An 18742-nucleotide genomic window follows, 5' to 3' on the forward strand; every position below is an offset into this window, starting at 1 on the left:
TAGTATATTAGAAAGACCAAGGAAGAACCAGTGCTATAATGAGCAAAGATCCAACCTTACAAATCTAACTAAGGGGTGATAGAAAAGACTTGGACCCACTATCAAAAAAGAGATAGGAACCACAAGTATCAAGGTGGATAAAAGATAGGTGACGCCACAATCACAAGAGCACTTGATAAGTAGATATAGTTCTTAAAGAACTAAAAAGAGAGAAAATCTCACAAGTTTTGATTAAACAAAGTTAGTTCCAATACAAAATGGAAGCAAAACTATTTATAGGCCTAAGTATGTCTAGGATGCACATACAAGATTTAATGATTGAACATTCATGGATGAATGTTCATCCCATAGGGAAATACAATGTACGATCAATGGTGAATGTATGATGAATTAAATTAATAAATCTTCATGAATGTATCTTCATGCCTAAATCCTTCATCCTATGTGTGAACATATTGATTTGTCTTCTATGGATGAATGTTCTTGAATGTATCTTGGCTGAAATTCTCCCCCCTTGTGTGAACATGACTATTTGGCTTCTTGCATGGATATGCATAAATGGATGAACTTAAAATCCTTTGAATGAAACTTTGTACCTTCTCACAAATGTTCTGATTTATTTTAATATTCTTTTATCATCCATGCATGTCTCCATTAATGCCTCTCACACATAAGTCCATTGAAGGAGATGAATGGTTGCAAATCTCGTATTAATTTCTAGCCTGCATTGTCTTTAGTAATCTGGGTAGATCTCGAGCTCCCAATATCGGATTGATACAATTCAAAGTGATTTGGAAATATAAGAGATATGGGATTAAATGTTAATAAGACTTAATCACCAAAAGATGATTGTAACATGTTCAAAAGTGGCTATCAATATGACTGACGTGCACTATCCATTGTATGGCTTTGAATGTACCTTGCACTAAATACAAAATGTATATAATTTACAATGCTTTGGGTAATGAATAATTAATAATTTAATATAATACATGATTCCTTGGATAATATAATAATGCAATTGATATGATAACATAAGTAAGGAATGTGTAACATATGCAAGAAAACCAACTAATTAAAGATGTGACGTGCATGAATGTCATATAGGATGCAAACATAGCAAAATATATGAATATTCAAGCATAGTTTAGAATGTCAAAGCATGATTATAACACATATAAAGCATCTTGGAATCATCTTGGAAGAATTTCACAGTTGTGAGCAGGTTTTATTTGAACTTGGTTGTCGGTAGGATCACATCATCCCCCTTATTTAAGGTGATTTGTCCCTGATCACTTGATAATATATATGCTAAGGCAAGCAATTCTGTCCAAGTATACACAACCGAATCAAGTAATAAAGGGTAAGTGAGTTATCGTCTCCTCAGGGAATTGTCTAAAATTTTAACCATCACCACAACCAGAACTAGTTGTCACAAGCTAATTCCTACTATCTTGTTAAACTAAAAGCTAATATTAATAAAACAAGAAAATACTAGAATGTATGATAGCAGAAAAGTTTGGTAGAGACAAAATAAATATGCAGAATATAAAACAAAACAAAACAAAAACAAGTGTTGATTTAAATATAATTCAAACAACCTCACATATTCAGACTTAGCACAGAGCACTTATGCTAATCTTTTGTATTGACAACAATTATTCTGTCTAGAATGAATTATTATGACTTGCTTAAGCTGCCGGACATGATTACTAAGTATTATTAGATGGTTTCTATGGCAATACTACTCAACGTTAACTACAACCCTTGGTTTTCAGACAGTTGTTGTAGCAATACCTCTCAGCGTAAATTATAGTCGTTGCATATCCTAGTCTAGCGTCTATCCCTTTTAGTCGATTGAAACCTGCTTCTTATCTCTAAGGTAGACAAGTTAGAACATCACCATCTCATATCCATTCCATTCTTCACGTAGATTTATCTTATGTCTCTCGAATCTAAGAATCACTATCTAGATAAAAGGTGATCTCTCGATGCTCTTACATTGCCAAGACATGTTTCACCAAGACCCCAGGCAATCTCTCGAAGCTCTTACAATATCAAGGTAAAATATTCAAACAATGAACAAAACAGTAATGAGCAAAATCATAATTCATCATTCACCACCCTTTTTTGTCACACACTGCACTGGGGTGACCCATAAACAATAAGATATAGGATAAATCACTCCCGCATCCAACCATTTTATAATTTCCTTAATGACTACCTTCTTTATGATCGGGTTGAGCCTTCTTTAGGGTTCTACCGAAGTACTATGACTATCTTCTAAATTGATCATGTGCCTTTATATGGTATGGCTAATTCCCTTCAAGTCTACCATTGTCTATCCTAGAGCCTTTTTATGTAGTGACAAAATATTCAACAAACTATTCTCTTGTTCGGAGGTTAGATTGGCAGAGATTATTACTGGTAAAGTTTCATTACTTCGTAGGTATGCATACTTCAAATGTGATGGAAAGGTTTTAAGTTCCAAATTGGATGCATGTTGTAGGGATGATTCAGAAGAATTAACTTCATCAAAATCTAAGGGTTCGAGTTTCGTACCTCGTCTATTATGAAGGAGCCTCGATTGTTCCTTTGTCTTTTCTTTATTATCTTCCTTAGTGTCATTTTCAGGGATCCCATTGTGCACCTTATTCAAATTTATGTTGTCAGGGCCATACTTCTAAGAATCATCTTCAAAAAATAATTCTCCTGGGCCAAAGTTTTCTTGTCCGTGCATCTCGGTTATAGGGTCATGGCACAAAGTGTTGTATTCATCTAGCTTTACAGATCCATTATGGCCAAGGCTTTCCTTTTCCTCTTCTACTATTGAATTTACTTTTCCAATACATTGGCATTCCTATGAGTCTTCCACATATTTCATGAAGTTGAATACATTAATGGTGACGTTTTCCTCTCCTACTCGTATTGTGAACTCTCCCTTTTCGAAATCTATTAGGATTCTTCCAGTGGCTAAAAAGGGTCGTCCTAGGATGATAGGTATATTTTCATCGGCTTCGCAGTCCAAGATGAGGAAATCAACTGGTAATATGAATTTTTCCACCTTTCCTATAACATCTTCTATTCTGCCCTCAGGCCACACATAAGACCGATCGACCAGCTGTAGGATAACTTTGGTTGGAAAAGTGTGATACCCTTCTAGTTTCATAAATACAAACTTTGGTATCAATTTTACACTTGATCCCAAGTCAACAAGAGCTCATCCTATGAAGTTATTACCAATTGAGCATGGTATTATAAAAATATCAGGGTCTTTTTATTTTGGTGGGAGTTTGCTCACTGCAGAACATATTTTTGTTGTCGTAGCAACATGTTCTACCCTCCTCTTTTTTGTAACGATGTCTTTAAGAAACTTGGTATGGGAAGGCATTTGTTCGATGGCTTCAAGTAAGGGAATATTGATATACAACTTGTCTAGAACATCAACGAATTTCTGGAATTGGATGTCATCGTTATGATTTTTTAATCGTTCAGGGAACGGTGGTGGAGGTCTCACATTATCTGCTGTTGGTGCTGAGGAATATCTGGCCTTGACCATGAATTTCTCATTATCTAGATGATGTTTTTTCTGAGCCTTCACCCTTTTCCTTCTCTTCAGGTAGTTCATCTCATTCCTCATTTTCAGCTTGATCCTCTGGTTGCGTTACGTCATGGCGATAACTGTTTAGGTGTTCTCTCGTAAACTTGCCATTTTAGTTGACATGTGTTCCACTCCTTAGTGTAATTACACTGCATTGCTCATTTCCATGATGCTTAGTGATTTTAGTATCACTAGGGAGATTTCCTTCTTGATGGTTTGAATTATTTTGTTGTGGCCTGTAATTTGCTGCTTGATTGTTACTGTTCCCTTGATTACTCCATGAAAAGTTTAGAGGTTATCTCCAACCAAGATTGTACGTGTTTGAAATGGGGTTATTATTGCTCCGGTTGTAATTGCTTACAAAATTGGTGGCCTCATGGTTTTTCAGACATTCACTCTCATGATGATTGTCGTGACAAAATATGCATGTGTAATTGGTCACCCTGACTTCTCTTACCTAATTAGGATGTTGCAAATTTTTCAACATATTAGTTATGGTAGAAAACTAAACACCTACTTAATCTTTACCCACTAATTCATAAGCTCCAGATGTTTTTCTGCCAGTTCCCAATCTAATATTTAGGAATTGAGAATCATTAATTGCTATCCTGTCAAGGATATTAAAGGCTTCCTCAGGTGATTTGTCAAGTAAGGTGCCGTTTGCTGAGGCATATAACATCATTCGAGTGGGTGCATTAACTCCGTTGTAAAACATCACTACTTGAGTCCAGTAATGAAACCCATGGTTAACATATTTACGAACTAGACTTTTATACGTATCCCAATATTCGTACATTGATCCATCATCCCCTTGGTAAAAACTTGCAATGTCATTGTGAAGCTGTGTATTCATATAGGGAGGGTTATAGCGAAGTAGAAAACTCTTGCATAAGTTTGCCTATGACTCCATTGTGCCTGAAGGAACTCCAGTAAGCCAAGCTCTCGCTCTATAATGTAGGGAATAAGGGAAAAGTTTTAGTTTAGGCATATCTTCATGCACTCCATGTTGTCGAAATGAGTCGCATACTTCTAGAAAAACACGAATATGCTTTATAGCATCCTCATTGGGTGACCTACCAAATTGGCAAATAGAATTTAGCATATTAAACATTACCAGTTTGAGCTCAAAATGAGTTACTTGTATTTCAGGTGCCACGATGCCTGGATTGAGATCATCAATAATTGGGTTCAAATGATCTCGTATTGCTCTTGGTCTTGCAACTTGAAGATTAATTGCTACATCGGGATCGTCGTGATCTCCCATGTTGTTATCTTGTAATTGTAATTGGTTTAGATATTCTCTGGTTCGTTGGTCACGTTGTCTCTGTCTGAATAACTATTCAACATCAGGGTCGAATGGTTCCAATGGTTTACCAGCAGATCTCAAGGTCATGCAATAATAAAAACCTATAAAGGGAAATAAAATACGTTAGACTAGATAAATATAAAGTAACAAGGAAAACTTGTTATGGCAAATAATTTTTTTTTCAGTTGTCAATCCCCGGCAACGGCACTAAAAACTTGATCGTTTGTAAATATATATTCTAAGGTAAGCAATTCTGAGCAAGTATACACAATCAAGTAATATAGGGTAAGTGAGTTATCGTCTCCTCAGGGATTGGTCTAAACTTTTAACCTTCACCACTACCAGAACTAGTTGTCACAAGCTAATTCCTACTATCTTGTCAAACTAAAAAACTAATATTAATAAAACAAGAAAATACTAGAATGTATGATTACAGAAAAGTTTGGTCGAGACAAAATAAATATGCACACTATAAAATAAAACAAAACAAAAACAAAGGTTGATTTAAATATAATTCAAACAACCTCGTATATTCAGACTTACCACAGAGCACTTATGATAATCTTTTGCATTGACAATAATTATTCTAAGTCTAAAATGAATTATTATGACCTGTTTAAGCTGCCCGACGGGATTACTAAGTATTCTTAGATGGTTGTTAAGGAAATACTACTCAACATTAACTACAACCCTTGGTTTTCTATGCTGTTGTTCTAGAAATACCTCGCAGCGTGAACTATAGTCATTGTATATCTACTCTAGCGTCTATCCCTTTTAGTTGATTGAAACTTGTTTCTTATCTCTAAGGTAGACAATTTAGAACATCACCATCTTAGATCCATTCCATTGTTCACGTAGATCTATCTTAATTCTCTTAAATCTAAGAATCACTATCTAGACAAAAGGCGATCTCTCAATGCTCTTACGTAGCCAAGACATGTTTTAGAAAGACCACGGGCAATCTCTTGAAGCTCTTACAGTGTCAAGGTAAAATATTCAAACAATGAACAAAACAATCATGAGCAAAATCATAATTCATCATTCATAAAACAAAAAATAATTGTCTTGGTAAAACAAAGATTAACACCAAGTAAGACAGTCATGATTTTATCAAAAAGTTATCCAAGTACATCCTTTAATAAAACCCCAAACATGTAAAGAATTTAAGAACAAAGGAAGAACGACTCCCAAAATCGGGGGCTCTGTCGTGATAATTATGATCAGCATTGCGCCTGCCTTGGTGATCAACCTCTCTCAAGACCTGACCACCGCTTTGCTACAGTCTGGCTATGGAGGAAACCAAGGAAGGTCGGTTGGTAAACAGTGGGAAAGCACTGCAGTTGCTCGCTCACACCTTCAGTAATGTTCTCCAGCTTCTTTTTTTTATTGGCTACGGTTGAATATTTATAGAGATGAATATCCTAGGGTTTCGCATGATTGGAGATTCCTTAAATAACTGTTATTATTTTGTCCAGACTAAAAAAGGAAAGGTGGCTGGCGGCTGTCAAAATATTTAGGGCTTGCTTGCACGTGAAGGAGCTCATCCAGTTGGCATGTGACATAGGCGATTTCGTCATATCCGCTTCAAACTTTACAGATAAACCTTGCCTTGGCGAGATAAATCTGTTCCTCACATTCTTCTCTATTCCATTGGCCCTTGCAAATTACGTTGTCACGACTGAAATATTCTTCATATGTAAGTTTACTACATATAAACAATCCACAAAAACCCTTTTCCTCAGCACTATCAGTTAAACCAAATAAATCTTGCCGAAGTAAAACTTATCCACCACAAGCAAATATAACCTAAATGAAACTAAAATATTGTGTGTACTTTGTTTAGATGAGCAATAACTTAAGTGAAAATATTAGAAATTGAGTATTTTTACGGAGTTATCACACACACAAACTTAAGCTACTGGTTGTCCTCAAGCAATGTACAATATCTAGAAGAAAATTAAAATTGTCATGGCAAAGCATTGTTAAGGAAATCATATGGGTTGAGATTTGAGTCCTCAGCTAAAATAGTCGACCTCAACATGTTCGATAGTTATATCAGTCAAGTCCCTTCCCTAGTCAGGATTCCTTGCTATTGTGTGTGCCTGATTGTAATCAGTCAATGCATTAAGGTAATTAGAAAACTTAAAGTAAGGTCTTCTGGGTTGTCAAGGCATCAAATTATTTGTTAGGCTTAGTTTATACTCCTAGTTATTTATTAACCTTTTTTTGAGTCAGCTCATCACACCTACTGTCCCACACTCTAGTGAAAGGGAGCATACCTTCCACCCCCAAGCTTGTCGGGTAGAGTCATCTTGTATCGTCTTTCATTCACTAATATGCCTCGGTAACTCTCAATTTCTCATGGAGTTTTATTGTTTATGTCCTTGCATAGAGGAGTGTCCCATTTATTTTAAAGTTTTAAACAATGGGGAGTTCCACCTTAACCTTAAAATATTTTCAATGTCTCGGCAAGTAGAAAGTTCTTTCCTAAAAGTTTTACTGATTACCTTAAGCAGGGACAACCTACAATCGTCTTTGTAAATTTCAAGGAATGAGGTATAGGGTTGGTTCTCTTATTTAGACAATTTTAATAATAATTCTGGCCTAGGCAATAAAATTATGCATTCATCATTGGGCATCCCTAATCCATTCCAAATGATGAATCTATCATACTTATGTCATAACAACCAAAATTTTCACTAAATATCATCAGTTACATTTAAACAAAGTATGGCAATTATGGAACGATACCTCCCCTAAAATTGAGGGATACATTGTCCTCAATGCATGAGAACTAAAACTACATGAATCTATATGCAAATACAAAAATAAAAAAAACTAAAATGCAAACTTATTGTGGTGGTGTGGTTTGATTGGACGCCCTTGTTCGGCATCGTTTAGGAGGAGGGAGACTTTTGGAGCCCGAGTCTATTACTACTATCGTCGAGGGTGATGGCTAAAGGACACGACCATCGTCCTCTTGATGCATCTCTTGCTGGTCGAGGCTCGTGTTAGAGTTGGTTGCTCTTCAGTGGGAGTCGGTTGTATAGGAACTAGAGCTGGACTTTGAGTTGGTTCAGGAACTGGCACTGCTTGATGTACACAGAGTGTGTGGGACCTTGCTCGGGTTGCTTCGGGGTGGGAGTGAAATCTTCATCGAATAAGAAGTGGGATGGAGTCTCTTGAGTGCTCTCGGAGGTTGAGAAGGATGAGGAACTGAGGAACTCGTCTGTGTCACAGTGGCCTTCCTCTGGTACAGGCGAGACATGGATGACCAGTGGTGGCATATCTGTGCGTACTTCTGGGGGGCATTCGATGTCAAGGCATGGAATATACTGCCACCAGTAGTGTGTTTGAGAATGACATTGGGGAAAGGAGAAAGATTATCGGTTGTGATCGGGAGAAACTCCTTGAAAAAGGCGTTGAGTTGTGTGTCCCTTGCCTTGACGTACTCGAAGAAGATCTCCATTGATTTTCATGGCGCTCGATCATCTCGCGTGTTTCTTGCGTGTACGTGACAACTGTTGCCATTCTGGCCATGACAACAGATTTTGCTCCCCTCTCCAAACCTTAATGTGGGGCGTTGTCATCGAAACTCATCAGTTCAGGTACTTTCTTTCTGGTAATACCCTCCTTTGATTTAATGAAATCCTTAAAGGGCTCCTCGGGAACCTTCTTTTTCCTACACAAAGAAGTTATCAATTTAGGAAATAATAGATTACCCCGGTTTTTTTTGGCACAGTGTCATGGATTTGCTCGAAGATGATTTCTCTAACATCAATCTTTCTCTCGTATATTATCGAGTGTAACAACATCAGTCTTTTAAAGAGCACAATTGTGTTATGAGACGTTGGCATAAACTATCCTTGAGAAAATGGTTCCATAACTTAACGGTCGATTTAAGGGCTCGGTGATCAACTCTCTTCCTTGTTGGAGCATTCCCTTCAAACTTGGCCCACCCGAAACAAAGATCTTCAAGTATGCTCTCATAGGTTTCTTAGACTGATTCAGCCATAAATTTCTTATGTTGCTCTTCCACTTTCCCCAACTTGAAATATTTATTGAGCGATGAAGGGAAAATCAAAGGAGTTTCCCTCGGACATACACCGTGTGGTTGGATGGGTCTTCGAGATGGGTATAGAATTCTCTGACCATTGCTGGTGCTACGACTTTGGGGTGGTGAGCAAACTTCTCCCAGTTGTGCTTCCGAATCACGTCCATGACCTCCGGTCCAATTGGCTCTTCATCCTCTGATGGAAAAATGAACTGTCTTCCAAATACACTTGTCATTTTCAGAGGTTTTTGAAGCTTGCCTTAGCTTTGGCTATTTAGAAACGTTCAAAGCTCGATGTTGGGGCTAGTTTTTCTTCGATCGAGCAATGATACTTGTTTGGTGCAATGAAGTTAGCCGCGGTGATGGAGGAAATTTTATTGAAAGAAAGAAAAAATAATTTCTTTTGTAGAAAGAAATTGGATTGAGGGTGGTTTTTTAAACAATTTATGGGTGGTTACTTAAGGGTAATACAGTCAAAACAAGAGGGAAAAAGACTTTTGCATTGAATACAATATCCTTGATTGGCCGTAAAGTTGAGAAAAAGATTACTTTCCCTTTTTAATTCTTTTGCCCAAACTTCTTGCCCTAGGGTTTTCTCTCCTTTCATGCGTGAACTATCTCCCCATGTTGCCACGTGTAGATTGCATGCCTGCAATAAATAACAAGAATAAAATAAAGTAAAATAGATAATATGTGTATAAAATAATTTAATTTATTTATGTACAAAATTCAGATTTTCGTTGCCTAGGCAGCGAATTTTTGTTCAAGTAAGTAAGGCAAATTCTTGGGCATCATGTGCCATTGATGACGGTTTATCACGCATGACTGGGCTCCTTTGTATTCCTTTAGCCTCTGCCCGTTCACTTGGAAAATGGAACCATCTTCTCGATTATTTATTTCCATTACCCCATTGATATGAACTTGATGTACAATGAACGGTCCTGACCATCGTGACTTTAGCTTGCCCGTGAATAACTTAAGACTTGAATTCTAGAGCCGTACTTGTTTACTAGAATAAAATTGCCTAGGTAATATTTTTCTGTCATGCCATCGTTTTGTTTTCTCTTTGTACATGCATACATTTTTGTATGTTTTTGCTCTGAATTCATCCATTTCGTTCAATTCCAAGAGTCTTCATTCTCTAGCAAGCTAAGCATCTATGTTTAACTTTTTGATGGCCTAGTAGGCTTTATTCAAGTTCCACAGGCAGGTGGCATTATTTTCTGTAGACCAGTTTGAACGGGGACATTCCCAATGGTATCTTGAATGATGTGCGATAAGCCTATAATGCTTCATCTACCTTTGGCGACCAATCCTTTCGACTTGGGTTGACCAGCTTCTCAAGGATCTATTTGATTTCCTGGTTAGACACTTCGGCTTGTCCATTAGTCTGAGGGTGGTATGCCATAGCGATCCAATATCACACTCCATATCATTTCGATGCCTTGGCAATCAATTTGTTATCAAAATGAGTGTCTTCATCACTAATGATAGCTCGTGGTGATCCAAAACGTGTGAATATATTTTTGTTCAAAACTTTTAGCACCGTCTTGGAATCACTTTTAGGTGTTTCAATGGCTTCAACCCACTTGGATACATAATCCACTGCTAAAAAGATGTACAAATCTCCAAAGGATGTGGGAAAGGGTTCGATGAAGTCTATGCCCCATACATTGAAAAGTTCAACCTCCATAATTTTTTTCCATGGCATCTCATGTCGTTTTGATATGTTCCTTATTCCTTGGAATCTATCACATGACTTATAGAATTCATGTGAATCTTTGAACAAGGTTGGCCAATAGAATTCAGACTGAAGTACTTTTGCCGTTGTTCTCATTCCACCACAGTGCCCTCCATACGATGATGAGTGACATTGTAGAAGAATTTTTTTTGCTCTTCTTCTGGAACGTATCTTCTGATTATTTGGTCTCCACATTGCTTGAATAGAAATGGTTCATCCCAGTAATAGTGTCGCACATCATGTCGAAACTTTTTTTAGCCCTTACTAGATAAATCAAGAGGAACAAAACAAATAACAAGAATGTTAACTATATCACATACCACAGCGCAGTCGTGACAAATAATATTTTCTCATCAGGGAAATCCTCTTGAATTTTTGTTATGTCTTGACAATCAGATTTGTTATCTAATCTAGACAAATGGCCTGTCACTTGATTTTTTTTACCTTTTTATCCTTGATCTCTAAATCAAACTCTTGTAGTAATAATATCCATCGAATTAGCCTATGCTTTGCATACTTTTTATTGATCAAATATTTAATGGAAGAATGATCTTTATGTACATTACCTTAGTGCCTATTAGATATGGCCTAAACTTATTGAATGCAAATACTACATGGTATAGTTCACTTGTTCATCATTAAGAGTACGACTCGCATAGTAGATAACATGAAAGATTTTACTTTTTCATTACCCTAGCTCTCCTTCGACTATATAATCACTAGCATCGTACATGAGCTCAAAAGTTCATTCTAGTTAGGTGGGACAATGATTGGTGCTACTGAAAGTTTTTTCTTTAAATCTATAAAGACATTCAAACAATCATTAGTAAACTCAAATGAAATATTTTGTTTAAGTAAAAGACACAAGGGTTTAGAGATTTGAGAAAAATCTTTTATGAACCGCCTGTAGAAGCCTGTGTGTCCAAGGAAACTGCGTACACCTCTTACGTCGGTGGGTGGGGGAATGTTTGCGATTACTTCCACCTTGGCTTTATCAACTTCAATGCCTTGACATGAAATTTTGTGACCCAACACTATTCCCTCAGTTCCATAAAATGGCATTTCTCCCAATTTAGTACTAGGTTGGCTTTTTCACATTGTTTTAGCACAATGGATAAATTACTGAGGCATCGATTGAAATCTTCACCTGATATGGAGAAGTCATCCATAAATATTTTCATACAATCTTCCACCATATCTGAAAAGATTACCATCATGCATCTTTGGAAGGTAGTTGGAGCGTTACATAGCCCAAACGACATTCGTCTAAATGCATAGGTAACATATGGGCATGTGAAATTAGTTTTCTATTGATCTTCCGGTGCTATGGCTATTTGATTATATCTGAGTATCCATCGAGTAAGTAATAAAATGCTTTTCTCGCTAACCTATCAAGCATTTGATCGATAAAAGGTAAGGGAAAATGATCTTACTTTATTTCTTTATTAAGCTTCTTGTAATCCATGCATATGCGCTAGACCGTGACTGTTCTAGTAGTGAGGAGCTCGTCATGTTCGCTTTTAACCATGGTCACACCACCCTTCTTTGGCACACATTGCACTGGGCTGTCCATGAACTATCAGATATAGGATAAATCACTCCCGCATCCAACCATTTGTAATTTTCTTAATGACTACCTTCTTCATGATTGGGTTGGGCCTTCTTTGGGGTTGGGCCTTCTTTAGGGTTCTACCAAAGTACTATGACTATCTTTTAAATTGATCTTTTGCATGCACATGGTAGGGTTAATTCCCTTCAAGTCTTCTATTGTCCATCTTAGAGCCTTTTTGTGTTGTGACAAAACATTCAACTAATTATTCTCCTGTTCGGAGGTTAGATTGGCAGATATTATTACTGGTAAAGTTTCATTACTTCCTAGGTATGCATACTTCAAATGTGATGGCAAGGTTTTAAGTTCGAAATTGGGTGCATGTTGTAGAGATGATTTTGAAGAATTAACTTCATCAAAATCCAAGTGTTCGATTTTTGTACCTGGTCTATTATGAAGGAGCCTCGATTGTTCATTTATCTTTTCTTTATTTTCTTCCTTAGTGTCATTTTAAGGGAACCCATTCTGTGCCTTATTCAAATTTCTGTTGTCAGGGCCATACTTCTCAGAATCGTCTTCTGAAAATAATTCTCCTAGGCCAAAGTTTTCTTGTTCGTGCATCTTGGTTATAGGGTTATGGCACAAAGGGTTGTATTCATCTAGCTTTAGAGATCCATCGTGGCCAAGGATTTCCTTTTCCTCTTCTTCTATTGAATCTACTTTTCTAATGCATTGGCATTCCTATGAGTCATCCACATATTTCATGGAGTTAAATACATTGATGGTGACGCTTTGTTCTTCTACTTGCATTGTGAACTCTCCCCTTTTGCAATCTATTAGGATTCTTCCAGTGGATAAAAAGGGTCATCCCAGGATCATAGGTGCATTTTCATTGGCTTCGAAGTCCAAGAAGAGGAAATCAACTGGAAATACGAATTTTTCCACCTTTACTTTGACGTCTTCTATTCTGCCCTCGGGCCGCACATAAGGCCGATCAACCAGCTGTATGATAACTGTACATAGACAAGCATGATATCATTCTAGTTTCATAAATATGGACTTTGGTATCAAGTTTACACTTGATCCCAAGTTAACAAGAGCTCATCCTACGAAGTTATTACCAATTAAGCATGGTATTATAAAATTGCTAGGGTCTTTTTATTTTGTTGGGAGTTTGCTTACTACAGAACATGTTTCTGTTATCGTTGCAACATGTTTTACCTTCCACTTTTTTGTAACGATGTCTTTAAGAAACTTGGCATGAGAAGGCATTTGCTCGATGGCTTTAAGTAAGGGAATATTGATATACAACTGGTCCAGAACATCAACTAATTTCTTGAACTGGATATCATCGTTATGTTTTTTTAATTGTTGAGGTAACGATGGTGGAGGTCTCACATAATCTAATGTTGGTGCTGAGGAATCTCTGGCCTTGACCATGAATTTCTCATTATCTAGACGATGTTTTTCTAAGCCTTCAACCTTTTCCTTCTCTTCAGGCGATTCATCTTGTTCCTCATTTTCAACTTGATCCTCTGGTTTTGTTATGCCGTGGCGATGGCTGTTTAGGTGTTCTCCCCAAAACTTGTCATTTTGGTTGACATGTGTTCCACTCCTTAGTGTAAGTACACTACATTTCTCCTTTCCATGATGCTTAGTGATTTCAGTATCACTAGGGAAATTTTCTTGCGGGCGAGAATGTAATGCCGTAGCAATTTGGTCCACTTGATTCTCCAATGCTCTTAGAGATGAACTATGACTTTGCAAAAGTGTAGCTTGGCTTTGTAACAAATTTCCTTGGTTTTTAATTGTTTCAGAATGCTTGTGCATCAAGGTCTTTGTTGAGGCCATGAATTCTTTTGTCGAGGACATAAATTCGTGCAATGACAACTCCAATGAGTTAGTATTGGAATTAGTATTAGAGGAAGAAGTTATAGCTTTATTATTTTGCCAGGGTAGCTAATGATACTAATTCTGAAAATGTTGATGGTCTGAATTATTCTGTTGTGGCCTGTAATTGCTGCTTGATTGTTACTATTCCCTTTATTACTCCATGAAAAGTTCGTATGTTGTCTCCAACCAGGATTGTACGTGTTTGAATAGGGGTTATTATTACTCTGGTTATAATTTCCCACAGAATTGGTGGCCTCATGGTTTTCTGGACATTCACTCTCATAATGGTTGTCGTGACAAAATATGCATGCATTATTGGTCACCTTGACTTCTCTTACCTCATTAGGACGTTACAAAATTTTCAACATATTAGTTATGGTAGAAAGCTAAGCAGCTACTGAATCATTACCCACTAATTCATAAGCTCCAAATGTTTTTCTGCCGGTTCCCCATCTTGTATTTTTGGAATTGATAATCATTAATTGTTATCCTGTCGAGGATATCAAAGGCTTCCTCGGGTGATTTTTCAAGTAAGGTGCCGTTTGCTAAGGCATCTAACATCATTCGAGTGGGTGCATTAACTCCATTGTAAAACATCACTACTTGAGTCCAGTTATGAAATCCATGGTTAACACATTTACGAAGTAGACTTTTATACCTATCCCAACATATTGGGAGGATTATAATGAAGTAAGAAACTCTTTCATAAATCTGCCCATGACTCTATTATGCCTGAAGGAACTCCACTAAGCCAAGCTCTCACTCTATCGCGTAGAGAATAAGGGAAAAGTTTTAGTTTAGGAACATCTTCATGCACTCCTTGTTATCGAAACGAGTCGCATACTTTTAGAAAAACACGAATATGCTATCTAGCATCTCATTGGGTGAACTACCAAATTTGCAAAGAGAATTTAGCATATTAAACATTATCGGTTTGAGCTCAAAATGAGTTGTTTGTATTTCAGGTGCCACGATGCCTGGATTGAGATCATCAAGAATTGGGTTTAAATGATCTTGTATTGCTCTTGGTCTTGCAACTTGAAGATTAATCGTCGTGATCTCAGGGTCATGAAATAATAAAAACCTATAAAAGGAAATAAAATACGTTAGAATTGATAAATATAAAGTGACAAGGAAAACTTGTTATGTCGAATACAAATTTTGTCAGTTGTCAATCCCTGACAACGGTACCAAAAACTTGATCGCTTGTAAATGTATATGCTAAGGCAAGCAATTCTGAGCAAGTATACAGAATCAAATCAAGTAATATAGGGTAAGTGAGTTATCATCTCCTTAGGGATTGGTCTAAAATTCTAACCTTCACCACAACCTCACATATTCAGACTTACCATATAGAACTTATGCTAATCTTTTGCATTGACAACAATTATTCTAAGTCTAGAATGAATTATTATGACTTGCTTAAGCTGCCCGACAAGATTACTATTATTCTAAGACAGTTGATATGTCAATACTACTCAGCGTTAACTACAACCCTTGGTTTGTCAGACTTTCGTTGTAGCAATACATCTCAGTGTGAACTATAGTCAATGTCGATCCTACTCTAGCGTCTATCCCTTTTAGTCGAATGAAACCCGCTCCTTATCTCTAAGGTAGACAAGTTAGAACATCACAATCTTGGATCCATTCTATTGTTCATGTAGATCTATCTTAATTCTCTCGAAGCTCTTATAGTGTCAAGGTAAAATATTCGAACAATGAACAAAATAGTCATGAGCAAAATCATAATTCATCATCCATAAAACAAAAAATAATTGTCTAGGCAAAACAAAGATTAACACCAAGTTAGACAGTCATGGTGTTAAAAAAAATTCATCCAAGTATCATCGTTTAATACAACCCCAAACATGTAAATAATTTAAGAACAAAAAAAGAACGACTCCCAAAACAGGGGGCTCTGTCGTGACAATTCTGATTAGCACTGTGCCTGCCTTGGTGATTAGCCTTTCTCGAGACCTGACCACTTCTCTGCTACAGTCTAGCTATGGAGGACACCAAGGAAGGTCGGTTGGTAAACGATGGGAAAGCACTACAGTTGCTAGCTCACACCTTCAGTAAAGTTCTCCAACTTCTTTTTTTTCTTTGGCGGTTACAGTTTAATATTTACAGAGAGGAATCTCATACGGTTTCGTATGATTGGAGATTCCTTAAATAATCATTATTATTTTGTCTAGACTAAAAAAGGAAAGGCATCTGGCGGCTGTCATAATATTTAGGCTTTCTTCCACGTGAAGGAGGCCATCCAGCTGGCATGTGACATAGGCGATTTTGTCATATCCGCTTTAGACTTTACAGATAAATCTTGCCTTGGCGAGATAAATCTACTCCTCACGTTCTTCTCTATTCTATTGGCCCTTTCAAATTACGTTGTCACAACTAAAATGTTCTTCCTCTGTAAGTTTCCTGCACAAGCACAATCCACACAAACCCTTTCTCCTCAGAAGCTTCAGTTAAACCAAATAAATCTTGCCGAAGCAAAACTTATCCACCAAAAGCAAATATAACCTAAATGCAACTAAATGTAACTAAAATGCTAGGCATACTTTGTTTAGACGTGCAATAACTTAACTGAAAAGACTAGAAATTGAGTCTTTTTATGGAGTTATCAGTCCTCAAATCGATGTTTGGTGCATAAGAGAACAACTTTGATCTACGTTGGATTGAAAATTCTTTCATTATCATCTTGCACCATTTTATTTGCTCAAAATGTTTCGCATGTTCAAGTCTTTGCTTTTGAATCGACAATTTGAAAAATAAAACAAAGTTAGAAGTAGATAATTTAGAATCAAAGAAAATGAATGGATTAAATTCATGAATGAATGAGTTTTGACTCTTAATGTTCTCATTGGTTAGGTTCGTTGAATATTCCTTTTCATAAGGTTCATTCGATATTGAGTATGAGGTGAATGTACTTTGAAGGTTAATGAACATGTTCTTTGTAATTTAAAGTGACACATCGTTTGGAATTTTAAAAGAAATGACGCTTGAATCATCTTGAATGTCCCTTGGAATTACCTGCAAATTCAAAGAACAAATAGAAGAAAAAATTTGATCAGTATAAAGAAAAACTTCCTTCTCCTCAAATTCTTTTCTCTCATGCTCATGTTTGTTTTAAATTCTCTCTTCAATCTCACTCTTATATTTGAAAACACACTTATCTTCACTCTCAATGATCTTACTCTCACTTTTTATTATTCCAATGGCCTCTTCACAAAAAAAATACACTTTCATTTTCAACTCCAAATGTCTTGGTTTTCTCACGATGTTCAACAGTGTTTTTCTTCAGTTGAATTTGGTCTTCATGCACTTGATTTGGCAACATTGGTACCAAAGTGATTCTTCTTCCTTGATGTTGGAATGAATACTCATTGGAAAATCCATTGTGAATAGCCTTCTTGTCAAATTGCCAAGGTCATCCGAAAAGAAGATGGCTTAAATTTATGGGATCAACATCACACAATACTTCATCTTTGTATATTCCGATTGAGATTGGTATAAGTAATTGTTTAGTGACCTTCAACTATTCTTCATCATTTAACCATTGCAATTCGTATGGTCTAGAATGTTTAATCATTGTAAGCCCAAACTTTTCTACCATATATGTGCTAAAAGGGTTTGCACAACTTCCACTATCAATGGCTACAATACATACTTTACCATTTACATGGAAACGAGTATGAAATGCATTCTCTCTTTGCTGAATGTTCTCCATTGTTTGCGAAGAGGAAAGATCAAGTAACATTGTTAGTAAAAAAATGAAATGTGAAAAATAGGACCTTACCAAATTTCACACAACAAAACTTCATGGTCACTAAAAAAAAATTTGATGTCATTCCACTCAAGTAGTCGTGTTTACCTTGGGAATATGTTTTTGGCTTTGGTAATTCCCCTTTTGATGTTACACGCTCTTTATACCTTTTTCACTCATTTCTCTTTTGTTAAGTTCTAAAATAACAAACTCATGACCTTCAAATGAAGTGCTTAGGCGTTTGCTACAAAATGATGTTAGGTAGAAAAAAAGAACAAATATATGGTAAAAGGTTGGCTTAAGAAGAAAGGAAAGAAATTGATAGAAGAAAAGGGGTTATTACTAAAAGATACTAGCAACCTTCCCTAACCACAATAAAAGTGTTGAAATAACTTTTGGCTTGTTGGAACTTGTTGAAGTATGAAACAACCTTTTCTTTTAACTTTACTTTTCGTGATTTGATTTTGTCTTTCTTTTTTCTTTCTTTTAACAATAAGAAGAAATGATTTTTTGAATAGCACTTCTTTTTCCTTTTGGTTTTGCTTGTTTCATTGAATCAACACTTCGCAACTTGCTTGCTTCCACCTTAGCTCTGATTACCATATGATATAAACATGCCCTACTCCACTTGATGAGGTAAGACTTAAACTTTGATTATAGGACCTAGGAAGGAAACAAGTGTTCCTAAAATAATAAGGCTTAAAAACTGGTTAAGTATGAATGAATAAGTTGGTAAGATAAAAATGGCAGTGGAATAATTGAAGATGATAATATGATTGAAAGGATTTAGAGAAGTGTTTGTATAGTGGAATGATTATATGGTTATGGT

This window comes from Hibiscus syriacus, unplaced genomic scaffold (genome assembly GCF_006381635.1).
Source record: "Hibiscus syriacus cultivar Baekdansim isolate YM2019G1 unplaced genomic scaffold, ASM638163v2 tig00117038_pilon, whole genome shotgun sequence".
Taxonomy (NCBI): Eukaryota; Viridiplantae; Streptophyta; class Magnoliopsida; order Malvales; family Malvaceae; genus Hibiscus; species Hibiscus syriacus.